Source organism: Macaca fascicularis, chromosome 16, assembly GCF_037993035.2.
Source record: "Macaca fascicularis isolate 582-1 chromosome 16, T2T-MFA8v1.1".
In the NCBI taxonomy this organism is placed as follows: Eukaryota; Metazoa; Chordata; class Mammalia; order Primates; family Cercopithecidae; genus Macaca; species Macaca fascicularis.
In genome coordinates, this window is record NC_088390.1 from 58,709,308 (window position 1) to 58,718,991 (window position 9,684).

The following is a 9,684-nucleotide window of genomic DNA, read 5'->3' on the forward strand; positions in this document are numbered from 1 at the left end:
GCACGCCCCCTGCCTTCCGGCTATTGGCTGGCAGGAAGGCGGGGCTCGTCGGGTTGGCTGGCATCCAGGCGGTGATGGATGGCTCCCCGCTGGCGGGACCGCAGCCGGGCGGGGCGCTTTGCAGGACTGCAAAGATTGGCGGGGGTGGGGCCAGCTAGGCCTGGGTGTGGGTTGTAGGGGGGCGATGAGCAGGACACCGCCTGAGGCTCAAATTTTCTGTGCTCTTAACCACCCTTTGAAACTTTGCTGTATAGCGAAAAAAAAAACCAAAAAACCAAAAAACCTTACCTCTAAATTCCTGCTAGATACCCTTTAACTTTGGAGGCCGATGCAGGTAATGTTGAATAATTTACCCAAAACAGTCTGGGCACAACCTTACAGACCTCCATTTCCTTCCAATTTGGGTCTCATTCATTCAATAATATTTGTTTGTTGATTCATTCTTTCAAATATTTGAGTGTTTGCCATGAGCCAGGCACTGGGGAAAGAAAGTGAGGGAGAGACTGACTAGACTCCGCAGTGGAGTGAGGGTGGAGGTTAAAAGGTAGGAAGTGATTTAAGAGATATTCGAAAGTAGAGATGCCTTTAAAAATCAAATGATGTTCTTTATCTTGATCTGAATATTAGTAAAAAGTCACAGACCGAGCGCAGTGGCTCATGCCTGTAATCCCAGCACTTTGGGAGGCTGAGGCGGGCGAATCACGAGGTCAGGAGTTCGAGATCAGCCTGACCAACATGGTGAAACCCAGTCTCTACTAAAAATACAAAAATTAGCCAGGCATGGTGGCAGGTGCCTATAATCCCAGCTACTGGGGAGGCTGAGGCAGGCGAATCGCTTGAAACCTGAAGGTGGAGGTTGCAGTGAGCTGAGATCTTACCATTGCACTCCAGCTCTGGCAACAAGAGTGAAACTCTGTCTCAAAAAAAAAAAAAAAAAAAAAGTCACAGAGTTTACACTTAAGATATGTGCTCTTTCCTGTAGGTAAGTCATACTTCAATAAAAAAGAAAAATAAATTAACCGAATGGCTGACAAATTATATTCTAGCATCAATGTGTGTATGGTCCTCATCTGTTCCCTAATCTCTTCCTCATCTCTATCAACAGAAACTGGTAAACATGTTAGATGAGGTTCTAAATAAATGAGAGTGTGAGACACATGTAAATTTTATACTGTACATATAGATTAACGCCATTCCTCAAAATGGACCCTTTGGTAAGAAAAGCAATGTTAATAATAACAATAATAAAATAAACTATTTTGGAATGAATTTGTTCAGCAGACATTTATTAACAGGCTGTTCCAGGCCAGGCACCTTGCTGGGGATTGTCGGGAGCTTCTAAGATGAATTGGGAAACACAGTTCCTGACTCAAGGAGATTACAATTTGGCTGGGGACAAAGTCATGTATGCAGACAAGGAAATTATAAATATTCACAGAGAGGGGGGTTGGGGGGAGGGATAGCATTAGGAGATATACCTAATGTAAATGACGAGTTAATGGGTGCAGCACACCAACATGGCACATGTATACATATGTAACAAACCTGCACGTTGTGCACATGTACCCTAGAACTTAAAGTATAATAAAAATAAATAAATAAATATTCACAGAGGAAACAGTGTATTACATATCATGTAAAGAAGGAAGATGGGAAAGAGACACCCCAAAGGGAGCAGCAACATAAGCAAGGCCAGAGGTAAGGAATCTGCATTTAGGCTGGGTGCAGTGGCTCACACCTGTAACCCCAGCACTTAGGAAGGGCGAGACAGGCAGGTTGCCTGAGTCTGGGAGTTCGAGACCAGCCTGGGTAACATGGCAAAACCCTGCCTCTACAAAAAAATAAAATAAAATTAGCTGAGTGTAGTGGTGTGTGCCTGTAATCCCAACTACTGGGGGGAGAGAAGGCACCGTGGGCTGAGGTGGAAGGATCACTTGAGCCCAGGAGGTCAAGGCTCAATGCTGTGAGCTGAGATCATGCCACTGCACTCCAGCCTGGAGGACAGAGCAAGACCCTGTCTCAAAAAGAGAAAAGAAAAGAAAAACATCTCTGTATTGTTTAAGGGATTTCAGGTAGGCAAATGTAGCTGGAATGGTGTGTGTCTGCATGGAATGTGTTTGAGATCTGAGGTTTCTTCTAGACAGGTTGCAACTGGGTCACAGTGGGCAATGAACGCCATGCTGAAGAATGACTGCCATTTACTGAGTTTGCTACTATACACATCTTAAAATTACCATTGTCCTCAAAACAATCTAACAAAGTAGGTTGCAGCCTCAACCTCCGGGTCTCAGGCTATCCTCTCACCTCAGTCCCCTGAGTAGCTGGGACCACAGGCATGTACCACCACACCCAGCTAATTTTTAAATAAATTTTAGTAGAGACAAGGTCTCACCGTGTTGCTCAAGCTGGTCTTTGGCCTCACAAAGTGTTGGGCACACTGCGCCTGGCCTGTTAGCCTTCTCAGAGCTGAGAGTCTGAAAGATTGAATAATTTGCCTCAGAGCTCATAGGTGGGATTTAAACCCATTCTGGTCTGAATCCATTGCTCGCTCTTCTTTACCCCAACCACAGAGCTAAAGAACTTGGCTTGGGGCCGGGCATGGTGGCTCACGCCTATAATCTCAGCACTTTGGGAGGACAAGGTGGGTGGATCACCTGAGATCGAGACCAGCCTGACCAACATGGAGAAATCCCGTCTCTATTAAAAATACAAAATTAGCAGGGCATGGTGGTACATGCCTGTAGTTCCAGCTACTCGGGAGGCTGAGGCAGGAGAATCGCTTGAATCCGGGAGGCGGAGGTTTCAGTGAGCCGAGATCACACCATTACACTCCAGCCTGGGCAACAAGAGCGAAACTCTGTCTCCAAAAAAAAAGTCAGTAAAGAACTTGGCTTGTGTTCTGAAGGTAATAGGGAGCCACTGAAGATTTTCAAGCTATTAGGTGGTATCAGCTCTGTGTTTTGAGGGAGGAACTCTGCTAGCAACATGGAACCTGGGTTGAAGAAGAGAACAGGACTTTAGGGTCAATTTATGACCCCCAAAAGGAAATATTTTCATTACAGTCACTTCTCATTCTTTATCTGAAACAGTACCAACCAGCTTGATTGCTGATCTTACTCACCAACCAACTTACAAAAATCAAGTCCACTCTCAGAATTTGAAGAGTTGGTGCTTGAATTAATTCAGATAATTGCAGGCAATCATTCCAAAAGAGGCCCTCCAAAAGGACCATTTTGTCAGGGACAATGGTCTGAATATTTAGGTTCTGAAAAGTATGTTTAAAAATAACAAGTCAGCTGGGCACGGTGGCTCATGCCTGTAATCCCAGCACTTTGGGAGGCCGAGGCAGGTGGATCACAAGGTCAGGAGTTCAAGACCAGCCTGGCCAAGATGGTGAAACCCCATCTCTACTAAAAATACAAAAAAAAAAAAAAAAAATTAACCAGGCATGGTGGCAGGCGCCTGTAATCCCAGTTACTCGGGAGGCTGAGGCAGGAGAATCGCTTGAACCCAGGAGGTGGAGGTTGCACTGAGCCGAGATCATGCCATTGCACTCCAGCCTGGGCAATAAGAGCGAAACTCCATCTCAGAAAACAAAACAACAACAACAACAACAACAAAACAAAAGCACAAGTCTACTTTGTATCTTATATATTTTATATTTAGTGCCCTCTTATCATTCTCACATATCCCACTCTGAAAATAGACACATACGCTTCAAATGAAAGAAAAAGAAGTAGCAAGAGAGATCTGATTCCATTTGACCAGATCCATAATTTCTCTTTGTCTAGACACCGGAATTTTTTTCTTTTTCTTTTTTTTTTTTTTTTTTTTGAGACTGGGTCTTGCTCTGTCACCCAGGCTGGAGTGCAGTGGCATGAACATGGTTCACTGCAGCCTGGACTTCCTAGGGAGAAGTGATCCTTCTACTTCAGCCTCCTGTGTAGCTTGGACTGTAGGTGCACACCACGATGCCTTTCTTTCTTTTTTTTTTTTTTTTGTAGGGAGATGGGGGTCTCACTTTGTTGTCCAGGCTGGTCTCAAACTCCTGGGCTCAAGTGATCCTCCTGCCTTAGCCTCCCAAAGTGCTGGGATTACAGGATTAAGCCACCATGCCTAGCCTTTTTTGTTTTTTTTTTTTTCCTAAGGGACAGAGTTTTGCTCTATCGCCTAGGTTGGAGTGCAGTGGCATGATCATGGCTCACTGCAGCCTCAACCTCCAGGTAGCTGGAACTACAGGCACATGCCACCACGCCCGGCTAATTTTTTGTTTTTTGTAGAGACAGGATTTTGCCATGTTGTCCAGGCTTGTCTTGAACTCCTGTGCTCAAGCGATCCACCCAAGTCAGCCTCCCACAGTGCTGGGATTACAGGCATGAGCTGTCACATCCAGTCCAGACACCTGAGTTTTAAGAGACTGAAAATATGTGTTTTACTCTCATGGCTGCCAGTGAGCCCTCATCTAAAACAAACAAACAAACTTGAGGATGGAGGAAAACTCTGGAAGTGATGAGGCTATACCCTTGCTTCCAGACAACAGCTTCTTAGTAACAGGGTGTTCTGGGGTGGGGATATATGGGGTGAGTAGGTGAGGACTCAGGTTCTGGTTGGAATGATTGGAAGACTGGTCTCAGCTGCTTACCATTCCTAGCAGCCTTGTGTTTGGAAGGTTGGAGGGCTCTTGGAATATCCCCTCCTAAGAGATGGCTGGAAAAGTCTGGAATAATTTTATCTTGGGGAAACAGGTAAGATAAAAACTTCTGGGACTGGCTGGGCGTGGTGGCTCACACCTGTAATCCCAGCACTTTGGGAGGTTGAGGTGGGCAGATTACAAGGTCAGCAGTTTGAGACCAGCCTGACAAACATGGTGAAACCCCGTCTCTACTAAAAAATACAAAAATTAACTGGGCATGGTGGCATGCACCTGTAATCCTAGCTACTCAGGAGACTGAGGCAGGAGAATCGCTTGAACCCAGGAGATGCAGTGAGCCAAGATCGTGCCACTGCACTCCAGCCTGGGCAACAGAGCGAGACTCTATCTCAAACAAACAAAAGTTCTGGGACCCAAAATCCCCCAAAATCTCAGTATTCTCCAGATGGCAGCAAGAAGAAGTAGCTCTCACAGATTTGCCCAGAAGATGGTGCTGTAAGACAAGCCCCTCTTTCATCCTTAGCCTGGCTGGGATCAGTGACAGGACTACGAAAAGGCTTGCAGACCAGACCTACAGGGCATCTCTACTCCCTATTGGGCAGGAGTTATCTCACAGTGCTGAGCATTGCAGTCCATTCCTAGATACTCCCTAGACCACAGAGGAGAACCTTGGGGGTTCCCCATCAGAGCTGTGAGCACCTCCATTGGAACACAAAGGTGAGAGATCCTGGGAACCTGGGACAGCAATTATCCTGAGAAAACAGGGCCTCTGATCAAGAAACACTGTCAAGAAACACAGACCTGGCTGGGCATGGTATCTCACTCCTGTAATCCCAGCACTTTGGGAGGCCAAGGTGGGCAGATCACTTGAGGTCAGGATTTCAAGACCAACATGGCCAACATGGTGAAACCCCATCTGTACTAAAAATACAAAAATTAGCTGGGCGTGGTGACACATGCCTGTAATCCCAGCTACTCGGGAGGGTGAGGCAGGAGAATCACTTGAACCCAAGAGATGGAGGTTGCAGTGAGCTGAGATTGCGCCACTGCACTACAGCCTGGGTGATGAAGTGAGACTCTGTCTCAAACAAACAAACAAAAAACAAAACAGACCTTTTCCTCCAACTCTGGAGATCTGGCCCCACTCCCCAAGGTAGCTGGGAGGTTGGGGAAGGGGGCTGAGGGGCTTGGGCACTGACCGAAATTTATACTCTTTAAGGTAGAAAAAAAAAAGTGAATCTTTCTGGGAGAGCAAGCTAGAGGCCTTCAGATTAGGAAAGTGAAGCTCAAAGGGTGACTTACCCAATGTCACACGGCTAACAAGGGACAGAACTGAGACAAGAAAGAGAGATGGAACCCTCTCACCTCTTTCTGCCCTGTGTTTTCTGCAGAGCATGAGAATATAACGTTTATAAATAGAACTCCCTTGACAAGGAGTGCCTTCCTGGGCAGTTAGAAAAAATAGCAGGGCTCTTGACTCAAAACTCCGATGCACATTTTTCTTTGCATGCTTTTTTTTTTTTTAAATAGTCTCACTCTATCAGTACAGTGGCACAGTCTCTGCTCACTGCAACCTCCACCTCCTGGGTTCAAGTGATTCTCTTGCCTCAGCCTCCTGAGTAGCTGGGATTACAGGCTTGTGCCACCATGCCTGGCTAATTTTTGTATTTTTAGTGGAGACAAGGTTTCACCATGTTGGCCTGGTTGGTCTTGAACTCCTGACCTCAAGTGATCCACCTGCCTAGGCCTCCCAAAGTGCTGGGATTACACGCATGAGCCACCGCACTGGGCCTTCTTTGCATGTTTTTTTTGTGTTTTTTTTTTTTTTTTTTTTGAGGCCGAGTTTTGGTCTTGTTGCCTAGGCTGGAGTGCAGTGGCACGATCTCTGCGCACTGCAACCTCCACCTTCTCGGTTTAAGCAATTCTTCTGCCTCAGCCTCTTGAGTAGCTGGGATTACAGGCACCTGCCACCATGCCTGGCTAATTTTTGTATTTTTAGTAGAGACGGGGTTTCACCATGTTGCCCAGGCTGGTCTCGAACTCCTGAGCTCAAGCAATCTGCCCACCTTGGCCTCCCAAAGCTCTGGGAGCCACCACGGCTGGCTCCAATAGAGTTTTTAAAATTTTTATTTATTTTAATTTTAATTTTTTATTTTTTGAGACAGAATCTCTCTGTCACCCAGGCTAAAGTAAGTGGCGCCATCCCGACTCACTGCTGCCTCTGCCCCCTGGGTTCAAGTGATTCTCGTGCTTCAACCTCCCGAGTAGCTGGGACTAGAGGCACCCAACACCACGCCAAGCTAATTTTTGTATTTTTAGTAGAGACAGGGTTTCATCATGTTGGCCAGGCTAGTCTCAAACTCCTGACCTCAAGTGATCCACCCACCTTGGCCTCCCAAAGTACTGGGATTATAGGCGTAAGCCACCGTGCCCAGCACCTGTGTTTTTTAAATAATGAAATTAATAAGTGAGTCCCATCAGCTGCACTTCTTTTCTGAGAGAGGATAATTTACATATAAGACACAGAAAAGCTTCTTGCACAATGTTCTTTTAATAGGATTTATGTAAACTCACATTTGTCAAGATCCATTAAAGTATTCTATTTCTTTCACACATGTAATTTTTTTGTACTTCTCTCTCAGTGAAGGAGGCAGGCGTTGTCATTCCCACTTATCAGGTGATTGAGGTTGCTCCTGGCTCCTAGGAGCAGAAGCAATGCGGCCTGAACCCAGATATGGATTTCATTTTGAAGAAAGGTCTCCCTTCTTGTAGGGCACTATCCTGGACCCACTGGGCCTGCCCTTCCTATTTATTTCTTAGTGAAACCAGACAGTTTGCTGGGGCCAGTATGATGGAGCATCGTGACTGACAAATGGCTGGGATTAGGCTAATGGGTAGGCAGCTGTATATGGAGGAAGGTGATGAGGGATCAGACCATTTCCCTAGATTCCAGTGGAAACTTTTCAGGCAGTATCTAAATGAATCAGAGAAGATAAGAAGCCTGGAATACCTTGCAGAACACTGCCCATATCCTCCCAGCCCCAAGGAGGATTTAGGATGCAGGGAGTCTGCACATGAAACAATTGTTTACATAAGCTGGAGAAGCATGCCAGGAAACCAGTCCAGGGGCAGTTTCCAGGGCCTGATTGATACTACTCCATCCTGGAAACTGAAAGAAAAAAAAAAAGGGTGAGTCTTTAGTTCTGTACTCCCTTTAGTTCTGGGAGTGCATTTGGAGTTTCCTTTAAATTCTTTGTGGATACAGGAGGCTGAGGGAGGAGAATCACTTGAACCCTGGAGGCAGAGGTTGCTGTGAGTGGAGATGGTGCCACTGCTCTCCAGCCTGGGCGACAGAGTGAGACTGTCTCAAAAATAAAACAAAATGTCAGGCATGGTGGCTCATGCCTGTAATCCCAGCACTTTGTGACTCCATCTCAAAAATAATAATAAATAAAATAAATAAATTTTATGTGGATAAATTGAGGAGAGCTAACGTGCAACAGATGAGAAAGAGACAAGGGGTGGGAGTGGGCACGGTGGCTCACGCCTATAATCCCAGCACTTTGGGAGGCCAAGGCGGGTAGATCACCTGAGGTCAGGAGTTGAAGACCAGCCTGGCCAACATGGTGAAACCTTGTCTCTACTAAAAATACAAAAATTAGCTGGGCGTGGTGGCACACACCTGTAGTCCCAGCTACTCAGGAGGCTGAGGCAGGAGAGTTGCTTGAGCCTGTGAGGCAGAAGTTGTAGTGAGCCGAGATCATACCGCTACACTGCAGCCTGGGAGACAGAGCGAAACCGCAACTCAAAAAAAAAAAAAAAAAGGAGGGGTGGTGGGGAGTGCTGGGAAGGCAAGAAGGAAATAGCAGAGGAGAGACAAGGAAACCCCTGGCTTGGGAAGGCTCTTGCCTGTCCCACCTCATGCAAGCATAAACACTCCTGTCAAGACGGGGGCCCTCCAGAGGATGTCCAACTTAAAGCTCAGATCCTGGGCAGCAACATCGGGGAGGGGATGGGGTGTCCCAGGGCAGATGGCCTTAAGGGGCCTATTTGTAGAGGCAGAGGCCCAGAGGCTGTTGTATGCAAGCTGCTTAGGGCCGCAAGAGAAATCCGGGGCTTCCCTGATGACCATCTTTCTTCTCCTCTTTCTGACTCTCTTCTTCCTTCCACTCTCCCTAAACCTGCTGAATCCCTTAGGCAGCTGGGATCAACATAAGCTAGAAACTGATGCGTATACAAGGGAAACCGGGAAGCCTAGAAACAGCAGAACCTGGGAGAGGTACCTGTGTACAGGGCAAATGAGGGGAGCCTGAAAACAGCTGAATCTGGGGAGATGGAACTGCCTAGTGAGAGAGCAAGGGGGTTCTGGAAACTGCTGAACCCAGGGAGGCCAATTTGTGTACCAGGGAAATATGGGGGAACCTAGAAACAGCAGGATCTGGGGAGACAGTCCTGTGCAGGGGGGCAGACAGAGAGAGTAGCCTGAAAACAGTTGAATCTGGGGAGGCAGATTCGTGTGCAGAGGGAACAAGGGGAGACTGGAAACAGCACAATCTGGGGAGATGGGATAGTGTACAGTGGAAGCTAGGGTGGCCTGGAAACCGGGGCTCTCAGGGGATGAATCTGCTTGAAATTGCATGGGGGGGCGAGGGAGCCTGGGGAATCTGATGTGGCAGGCGTGAGCAGGGACACAGGCAAGCACGGGGTGGAGTCAGGGTGGTGGTTGCATGGAAGGGGAATGCAATGGAACTCCCTGCCTTGTAGGTTTTAGTTAGACCCCTTGGCAGCCTCTTCTTGCAGACAGGGCAGGGTAAAGGAGTAGCTCTCCATTGAGGAGCCAGGATTTCACATGGCAAGAAGAGAAGGGCCTTTGTGTGCAGTTGCTGCCCTGGTCCTAAAATGAGCAAAGCCTGGAATTCCCTAGGGGAAACAGCCCAGGAGTTAGAGTGAGAAAGGATGAGGAGATTGAAGGCGCTTCCGTCCCCTTGCCTGCCTTCTTCCCAACCCCTCCCTGACAAGGACAGGCCTCTTTC